An 8476-nucleotide genomic window follows, 5' to 3' on the forward strand; every position below is an offset into this window, starting at 1 on the left:
TCAGACCTTTCAGGAGTGAAATTAGGAAACACTTCTACACACAAAGGGTGGTAGAAGTTCGGAACTCTCCTCTGCAAACAGCAATTGATGCTAGATCAATTGTTAATTTAAAATCTGAGATTGATAGATTTTTGTTAAACAAAGGCTCAAGAGGCTAAATGACCTTTTCCTATTCCTAACATCAGCAGATTTGTGTTCTGAAGGGTCAAATGAAATTTATTTCTGGGTATCCCCATTTGTTAAAAATGAGCAGTGTTGTTCATGGGGGTAGAGGTGAAGAGACCAGTTTCATGATTGAGCTGTCTCTATTACAGACAACTGCTGTAATCTATCTATCTATATATCTAAAAATATAAAAGGATCGTGGTGTCTGTCTGTCCGGGCATCACTCAAAAGTTATAGAGCGCACCTACACATATGTTATATCAAAAGAAAGCTTATGATTAGGGGAGTGCCCTAGGCATATTTACTTTTTAAAAAACGTTAAAAATCCGCTAATTAGCGGTTGACCAATCAAGGGAGTGTCATAGACGTACTTGACCAATCAGGGGAGTGTCATAGGCGTATTTACTTTTAAAAAACGTTCAAAAAACATACAAAATAGCGATTGACCAATCCTACCGCTCATTAGCGTTGAGTGACGTGATGGTTGAGCAATCATACGGGGGAAGCGCAGTGCGTCACGGGGGGCGTTTCAGGCGTCCCAAGAGCAAGATAAACTTCCTACCCCTTCCCCGTGGTTTCAACCGCGCGTGCCTAGCGCCCGGGCGAGACAGAAGCGAGCAGGTAAGCGCAAGATAAACTGCCTACCCCTTCCCCGCGGTTTCAACCGCGCGTCCTGAGAGCCCGGGGGAGAGGGAAGCGAGCAGGTGAGCGCGAGAGAAACTGCCGACCCCTTCCCTGCGGTTCGGTCTGAGAGCAAGATAAACTGCCTGCCCCTTCCCCGCGGTTTCAACCGTGTGGCCCGAGAGCCCGGGGTGTCCGGCGGGGCTGCGGAGACTCTCCGTCTCCTCACACCGGAGCGGGAGCTCATCAGGGGTCAGCCCGCCGTCGTCGGGGGCCCGGAGCGGGAGCTCATCAGGGGTCAGCCCGACCGTTATCGAGCAGGTGAGCGGCGCGGGTCACCAAGGCCGGGCACTGAGTCCTACCCTCCGGCAACCCACAATCTCGCCTTCCTTCCTTCGGCCGCCGCGATGCAAACTTCCTGCCGGCCTCACAAAATGGCGGCCGCCCTTCTTCACCCGCCGGGCTCTGAGTCCAGCCCCTTCCCCGGGGTGTCTTCCTCTCTTCTCTCTCTCCTTCCCTCACTCTCTCTCTCTCTCCTTCCCTCTCTCTCTCTCTCTCTCTCTCTCTCCTTCCCTCTCTCTCTCCTTCCCAATTCCAATTTTCCAATTCCAATTAAAATGCTTTATTGGCATGAAAGTTTACAGAGAACCATATTGCCAAAGCTTACATAGCAAAAAGGTACAGTTTTCCAACATTCTGTAGGTGTCAATCGATTTGACATTTGTTGGGTACATACAATATTACTTTTAAACAATATTAATTTTAAACAGTCTTTGTACTTCATTTGGTACGTTCAATATTAATTTTAAACAGTCTTAATTTTAAACAGTCCTCAGGTTGTGACATGTTGTTACATATTTGGCCCCAAGGTATGGTCTGTCTCCTTCTCCTAGGACTAATCTCAATTTTGACAGATCATCCAATTCCTTGAAATCTGGGGTTGTTTGGCTTAGCTTGTTGAATAATATGTTTCTTGATGTGTTGAATTTTTCGCATTTTAGGAGGAAATGCATTTCTGTTTCAACCTCGCCAGCCAGACATTGATCGCATATTCTATTCTCTCTAGGCTGCCAGGATTTCTTGTATCTGCCTTTTTCAATTTCCAGTTGGTGGTCGCTTAGTCTGTACCTGGTGAGGGTCTGTCTCTGTTTTGTGTCTCTGATGGTCGTGAGGTAGTCTGCCAGTTTATATTCTCTTTTTAGGGCCCGGTAACATTCTAATCTGCTTTGGCTTTCGGTTATTTTGTTCCAATGTTCCAGGTAGGTTTCTTTGCATTTTTTAATGATTTGGTTCACTCGGATTGGTGTTTGGACGGCTGTGTTGGTCTGGGGCTGGTCAGGGTCCGGCTGAGTACTTAGTTTCCGTAGCAGCTGACTCAGGGGACTCTTTTCTGGGTTTAGCTCTTGGGTCTGAAAGGCTTTGAAATGAAGGGTGTCTGGGGAGCTAGATTTGAGGTGATTTAGGAAGTTTAGTGCTCGTTTTTGGATGTTTATTATCAGTGGGTATCTGCCTAGTTCGGCTCTGCATGCATTTGTTGGCGTTTTCCTTTGGGTGCGAAGGATGCTTCGGCAGAATTCTGCATGTAGGGCTTCTATTGTATGTTTTTCCCATTTAGTGTAGCTTTGGTGATTTAGCGGGCCCCATACTTCACTACCGTACAGTGCAATGTACAGTGCAAACTACAGACACAAAAAAGGAACCCAGTAAGCTACATAAAATAAACCAGACATACAGATGGGCCCCAGACAGTGGAGATAAATTCATCACAGCACTAAATTCACCTGATCTCACAAGTAAAATTTCAAAATTTAAAGAAAATCTATATGAGATCACCAGAGATGGGGTAAACATGGCCATAGAGGATATAAATATGATCTTTCATGAGGCAGCTGTAAAAGCCGACCTCGTGAAACAGAAGAGGAAGAGTCACAAAAGACAAAATAAAAATAAGAAATGGTTTGACCACGAATGCAAAAATGCCAGAAAAGACCTGAGAAAAATATCAAACCAAAAGCATCGCCAACCAAACAATCCGGACCTACGTACTAGATACAATGAAACCCTCAAAAGATATAAACACACCATTAGGAACAAAACACAAAACTATACCCACAAAATACTAGAAGAAATTGAAAACTCCACCAACCCAAAACAATTCTGGGAAATGTGGAATAACCTGAGTACCTTTGACTCTATATGGCACGAAGGGCTCTATTATAAACTTCTTCAATGTGGAATAGGGGGCAAAGTCTATGACCTTATTAAATCAATGTATCTGAAAAACAAATGCGGGGTCAAAATTGGAGACAAACGCACCGATTTCTTCACCCAGAGAAGAGGCGTCCGGCAGGGCTGCAATTTGAGCCCGACCCTGTTCAACATATACATAAATGAATTAGCAGACATGCTGGAGCAAAGCGAGTCACCAGGTCTCCGTCTCCTAGATGGAGAAGTGAAATCCCTGTTCTATGCGGACGACCTGGTTCTGCTGTCTCCCACAGAACAGGGATTACAGCAACAACTAGACCTACTCGACAAATACTGCCAAAATTGGGCTCTAACAGTAAATCTAAAGAAAACCAACATCATGATTTTTCAAAAAAGGCCCAGATGTCAGGAAAACAAATACCAGTTTACCCTCAGTGATATCACTATAGGACACACTATGAGCTACACCTACCTTGGTCTAACTATTACAGCATCAGGGAGCTTCAGCATAGCAGTGAATGCACTAAAAGAAAAAGCCCGAAGAGCCCTATATGCAATAAAAAGAAAATTCTACAACATCCAAATCCCAATCAAAATCTGGCTCAAAATATTTGACAGCATAATCCTTCCCTCTCTCTCTCCCTCCTTCTCTCTCTCTCTCTCCTTCTCTCTCTCTCTCTCCTTCTCTCTCTCTCTCCTTCCCCCTCTCTCTCTCTCTCCTTCCCTCTCTCTCTCTCTCCTTCCCTCTCTCTCTCTCTCTCTCTCCTTCCCTCTCTCTCTCTCTCTCCTTCCCTCTCAATTCAATTCAATTCAATTCAATTCAAATGCTTTATTGGCATGAAAGTTTACAGGGAACCATATTGCCAAAGCTTACATAACAAAAAGTACAGTTTTCCAACATTCTGTAGGTGTCAAACAATTTTGACCTTCGTTGGGTACATACAATATTACTTTAAACAATATTAATTTAAACAGTCGTTGTACATCGTTGGGTACATTCAGTATTAATTTTAAACAGTCCTCAGGTTGTGACATGTTGTTACATATTTGGCACCAAGGTATGGTCTGTCTCCTTCTCCCAGGACTAATCTTAATTTTGACAGGTCATCCAATTCTTTGAAATCTGGGGTTGTTTGGCTGAGCTTGTCAAATATGTTTCTTGTTGTGTTGAATTTTTTCGCATTTTAGGAGGAAATGCATCTCTGTCTCAACCTCGCCGGCCAGACATTGATCACATATTCTATTCTCTCTAGGCTGCCACGATTTCTTTCCCTCTCTCTCTCTCTCCTTCCCTCTCTCTCTCTCTCTCCTTCCCTCTCTCTCTCCTTCCCTCTCTCTCCCCTTCCCTCTCTCTCTCTCTCCTTCCCTCTCTCTCCTTCCCTCTCTCTCTCCTTCCCTCTCTCTCTCCTTCCCTCTCTCTCCCCTTCCCTCTCTCTCTCGCTCTCCTTCCCTCTCTCTCTCCATCTCTCTCTCCTTCCCTCTCTCTCTCTCTCCTTCCCTCTCTCTCTCTCCTTCCCTCTCTCTCTCTCTCCCCTTCCCTCTCTCTCCTTCCCTCTCTCTCTCTGCTTCCCTCTCTCTCTCTCTCTGCTTCCCTCTCTCACTCTCTCTGCTTCCCTCTCTCTCTGCTTCCCTCTCTCTCTCCTTCCCTCTCTCTCCTTCCCTCTCTCTCTCTCCTTCCCTCTCTCTGTCCTTCCCTCTCTGTCCTTCCCTCTCTGTCCTTCCCTCTCTGTCCTTCCCTCTCTCTCTCCTTCCCTCTCTCTCTCCTTCCCTCTCTCTCTCTCTCTCCCCTTCCCTCTCTCTCTCTCTCTCTCTCCTTCCCTCTCTCTCTCTCTCTCCTTCCCTCTCTCTCTCTCCTTTCCTCTCTCTCTCTCCTTCCCTCTCTCTCTCTCCTTCCCTCTCTCTATCTCTCCCTCCTTCCCTCTCTCTCCCTCCTTCCTTCTCTTTCTCTCTCTCCTTCCTTCTCTTTCTCTCTCTCCTTCCCTCTCTTTCTCTCTCCTTCCCTCTCTTTCTCTCTCTCTCCTTCCCTCTCTCTCTCCCTCCTTCCCCCTCTCTCTCCCTCCTTCCCCCTCTCTCCCTCCTTCCCCCTCTCTCTCCCTCCTTCCCTCTCTCTCTCCCCTCCTTCCCTCTCTCTCTCCCTCCTTCCCTCTCCCTCTCTCTCTCTCCTTCCCTCTCTCTCTCTCCTTCCCCCTCTCTCTCTCTCTCTCTCCTTCCCTCTCTCTCTCTCCTTCCCTCTCTCCTTCCCTCTCTCGCTCTCTCTCCTTCCCTCTCGCTCTCTCTCCTTCCCTCTCGCTCTCTCTCTCCTTCCCTCTCGCTCTCTCTCCTTCCCTCTCGCTCTCTCTCCTTCCCTCTCGCTCTCTCTCTCCTTCCCTCTCTCCCTCCTTCCCTCTCTCCTTCGCTCTCTTTCTCTCTCTCTCCTTCCCTCTCTCTCTCCCTCCTTCCCCCTCTCTCTCCCTCCTTCCCCCTCTCTCCCTCCTTCCCCCTCTCTCTCCCTCCTTCCCTCTCTCTCTCCCTCCTTCCCTCTCTCTCTCCCTCCTTCCCTCTCTCTCTCCCTCCTTCCCTCTCCCTCTCTCTCTCTCCTTCCCTCTCCCTCTCTCTCTCCTTCCCCCTCTCTCTCTCTCTCTCCTTCCCCCTCTCTCTCTCTCTCTCTCCTTCCCTCTCTCTCTCTCCTTCCCTCTCTCTCTCCTTCCCTCTCTCGCTCTCTCTCTCCTTCCCTCTCGCTCTCTCTCCTTCCCTCTCGCTCTCTCTCTCCTTCCCTCTCGCTCTCTCTCCTTCCCTCTCGCTCTCTCTCCTTCCCTCTCGCTCTCTCTCCTTCCCTCTCGCTCTCTCTCCTTCCCTCTCGCTCTCTCTCTCCTTCCCTCTCCCTCCTTCCCTCTCTCCTTCGCTCTCTCTCTCTCTCCTTCCCTCTTTCCCCTTCCCTCTCTCCTTCCCTCTCTTTCTCCTTCCCTCTCTTTCTCTCTCCTTCCCTCCCCCTCTCTCTCTCCCTCCTTCCCCCTCTCTCGCTCCTTTCCTCTCTCGCTCTCTCCTTCCCGCTCTCTCTCTCTCTCTCCTTCCCTCTCTCTCTCTCCTTCCCTCTCTCTCTCCTTCCCTCTCGCTCTCTCTCCTTCCCTCTCGCTCTCTCTCTCTCTCCTTCCCTCTCTCCTTCGCTCTCTCTCTCTCTCCTTCCCTCTCTTTCCCCTTCCCTCTCTCCTTCTTCCCTCTCTTTCTCTCTCTCTCCTTCCCTCCCCCTCTCTCTCTCCCTCCTTCCCCCTCTCTCGCTCCTTCCCTCTCTCGCTCTCTCCTTCCCGCTCTCTCTCCTTCCCTCTCCTTCCCTCTCTCTCTCCTTCCCTCTCTCTCTCTCTCCTCCCCCCTCTCTCTCTCCTCCCCCCTCTCTCTCCTCCCCCCTCTCTCTCCTTCCCCCTCTCTCTCTCGCTCTCTCTCCTTCCCCCCCTCTCTCTCTCCTTCTCTCTCTCTCTCAATTCAATTCAATTCAATTCGCTTTATTGGCATGACAAGTTACATCTTATGTTGCCAAAGCATCGAAAAACATTCATGTTTGTTCACAAAAATACAGATCTATCCATACAGTGTATAAACAGATATATCCCTGAGTGTATAAATATACTTTCATATACTTTATATATACTCTTTTCTTATATTTAGTGGTTGTCCCTCTGTTTATGGCAAGCTGTAACATAGTGTGCCGCTAGTGTTATACAATTTCTCTCTTCCCCTAGTAGGTATGGGAGTTTTTGGTCGTCATTCAAATTTCTGAAATCTCTCCTTCCCTCTCTCTCTCTCTCCTTCCCCCTCTCTGTCTCTCTCTCCTTCCCTCTCTCTCTCTCTCCTTCCCTCTCTCTCTCCTTCCCCCTCTCTCTCCTTCCCCCTCTCTCTCCTTCCCCCTCTCTCTCCCTCCTTCCCTCCTTCCCCCTCACTCCCTCCTTTCCCCTCACTCTCCTTTCCCTCTCTCTCCTTCCCTCTCTCTCTCCTTCCCTCTCTCTCTCTCTCCTTCCCTCTCTCTCTCTCTCCTTCCCTCTCTCTCTCTCTCTCCTTCTCTCTCTCTCTCTCCTTCTCTCTCTCTCTCCTTCCCCTCTCTCTCTCCTTCCCTCTCGCTCTCTCTCCTTCCCCCTCCCTCTCTCCTTCCCCCCCTCTCTCTCTCCTTCCCTCTCCTTCCTTCCCTCTCTCTCTCTCCTTCCCTCTCCTTCCCCCTCTCCTTCCCTCTCTCTCTCCCTCCTTCCCCCTCTCTCTCCTTCCCCCTCTCTCTCTCTCTCCTTCCCCCTCCCCCTCTCTCTCTCCTTCCCCCTCTCTCTCTCTCCTTCCCTCCTTCCCTCTCTCTCCCTCCTTCTCTCTCTCTCTCTCCTTCCCTCTCTCTCTCTCCTTCCCTCTCTCTCTCCTTCCCTCTCTCTCTCCTTCCCCCTCTCTCTCTCCTTCCTCTCTCTCTCCTTCCCTCTCTCTCTCCTTCCCTCTCTCTCTCTCCTTCCCTCTCTCTCTCCTTCCCCCTCTCTCTCTCTCCTTCCCCCTCCCTCTCTCTCCTTCCCCCTCTCTCTCTCCTTCCCTCCTTCCCTCTCTCCCTCCTTCTCTCTCTCCCTCCTTCTCTCTCTCTCTCCTTCCCTCTCTCTCTCTCCTTCCCCCTCTCTCTCTCCTTCCCCCTCTCGCTCTCCTTCCCTCCTTCCCTCTCTCCCTCCTTCTCTCTCTCTCTCCTTCTCTCTCTCTCTCCTTCCTCCTCTCTCTCTCCTTCCCTCTCTCTCTCCTTCCCTCTCTCTCTCCTTCCCTCTCTCTCTCTCCTTCCCTCTCTCTCTCCTTCCCTCTCTCTCTCCTTCCCTCTCTCTCTCCTTCCCCCTCTCTCTCTCTCCTTCCCCCTCTCTCCTTCCCCCTCTCTCTCTCTCCTTCTCTCTCTCCTTCTCTCTCTCTCCCTCCTTCCCCCTCTCTCCCTCCTTCCCTCTCTCTCTCTCTCCTTCCCTCTCTCTCTCTCCTTCCCTCTCTCTCTCCTTCCCCCCTCTCTCTCTCCTTCTCTCTCTCTCCCTCTCTCCTTCCCTCTCTCCCTCCCTCCTTCTCTCTCTCTCTCCTTCTCTCTCTCTCTCCCCTTCTCTCTCTCTCTCCTTCCCTCTCTCTCTCTCTCCTTCCCTCTCTCTCTCTCCTTCCCTCTCTCTCTCTCCTTCCCTCTCTCTCTCTCTCCTTCCCTCTCTCTCTCTCTCCTTCCCCCTCTCTCTCTCTCCTTCCCCCTCTCTCTCTCTCTCCTTCCCTCTCTCCTCTCCTCCTCTCCCTCTCTCTCTCTCCTCCCTCTCTCTCTCCTTCCCTCTCTCTCTCTCTCTCTCTCTCCCTCTCCCTCTCTCTCCTTCCCTCTCCCAATTCCAATTCCAATTAAAATGCTTTATTGGCATGAAAGTTTACAGAGAACCATATTGCCAAAGCTTACATAGCAAAAAGGTACAGTTTTCCAACATTCTGTAGGTGTCAATCGATTTGACATTTGTTGGGTACATACAATATTACTTTTAAACAATAT

At 49.6% G+C, this 8476-nt stretch overlaps 1 protein-coding gene across 1 annotated transcript in view; it reads left to right on the forward strand.

The window, feature by feature from the left end:
* LOC147117291 (tyrosine-protein phosphatase non-receptor type 3-like) overlaps positions 1-8476 on the forward strand; it is a 341164-nt gene that overhangs the window by 280179 nt on the left and 52509 nt on the right. The gene's annotated exons all lie outside the window — the stretch shown is intronic.

Source organism: Somniosus microcephalus, chromosome 5 (assembly GCF_052327205.1).
Source record: "Somniosus microcephalus isolate GS21.2 chromosome 5, FLI_Smic_1.0, whole genome shotgun sequence".
Taxonomy (NCBI): domain Eukaryota; kingdom Metazoa; phylum Chordata; class Chondrichthyes; order Squaliformes; family Somniosidae; genus Somniosus; species Somniosus microcephalus.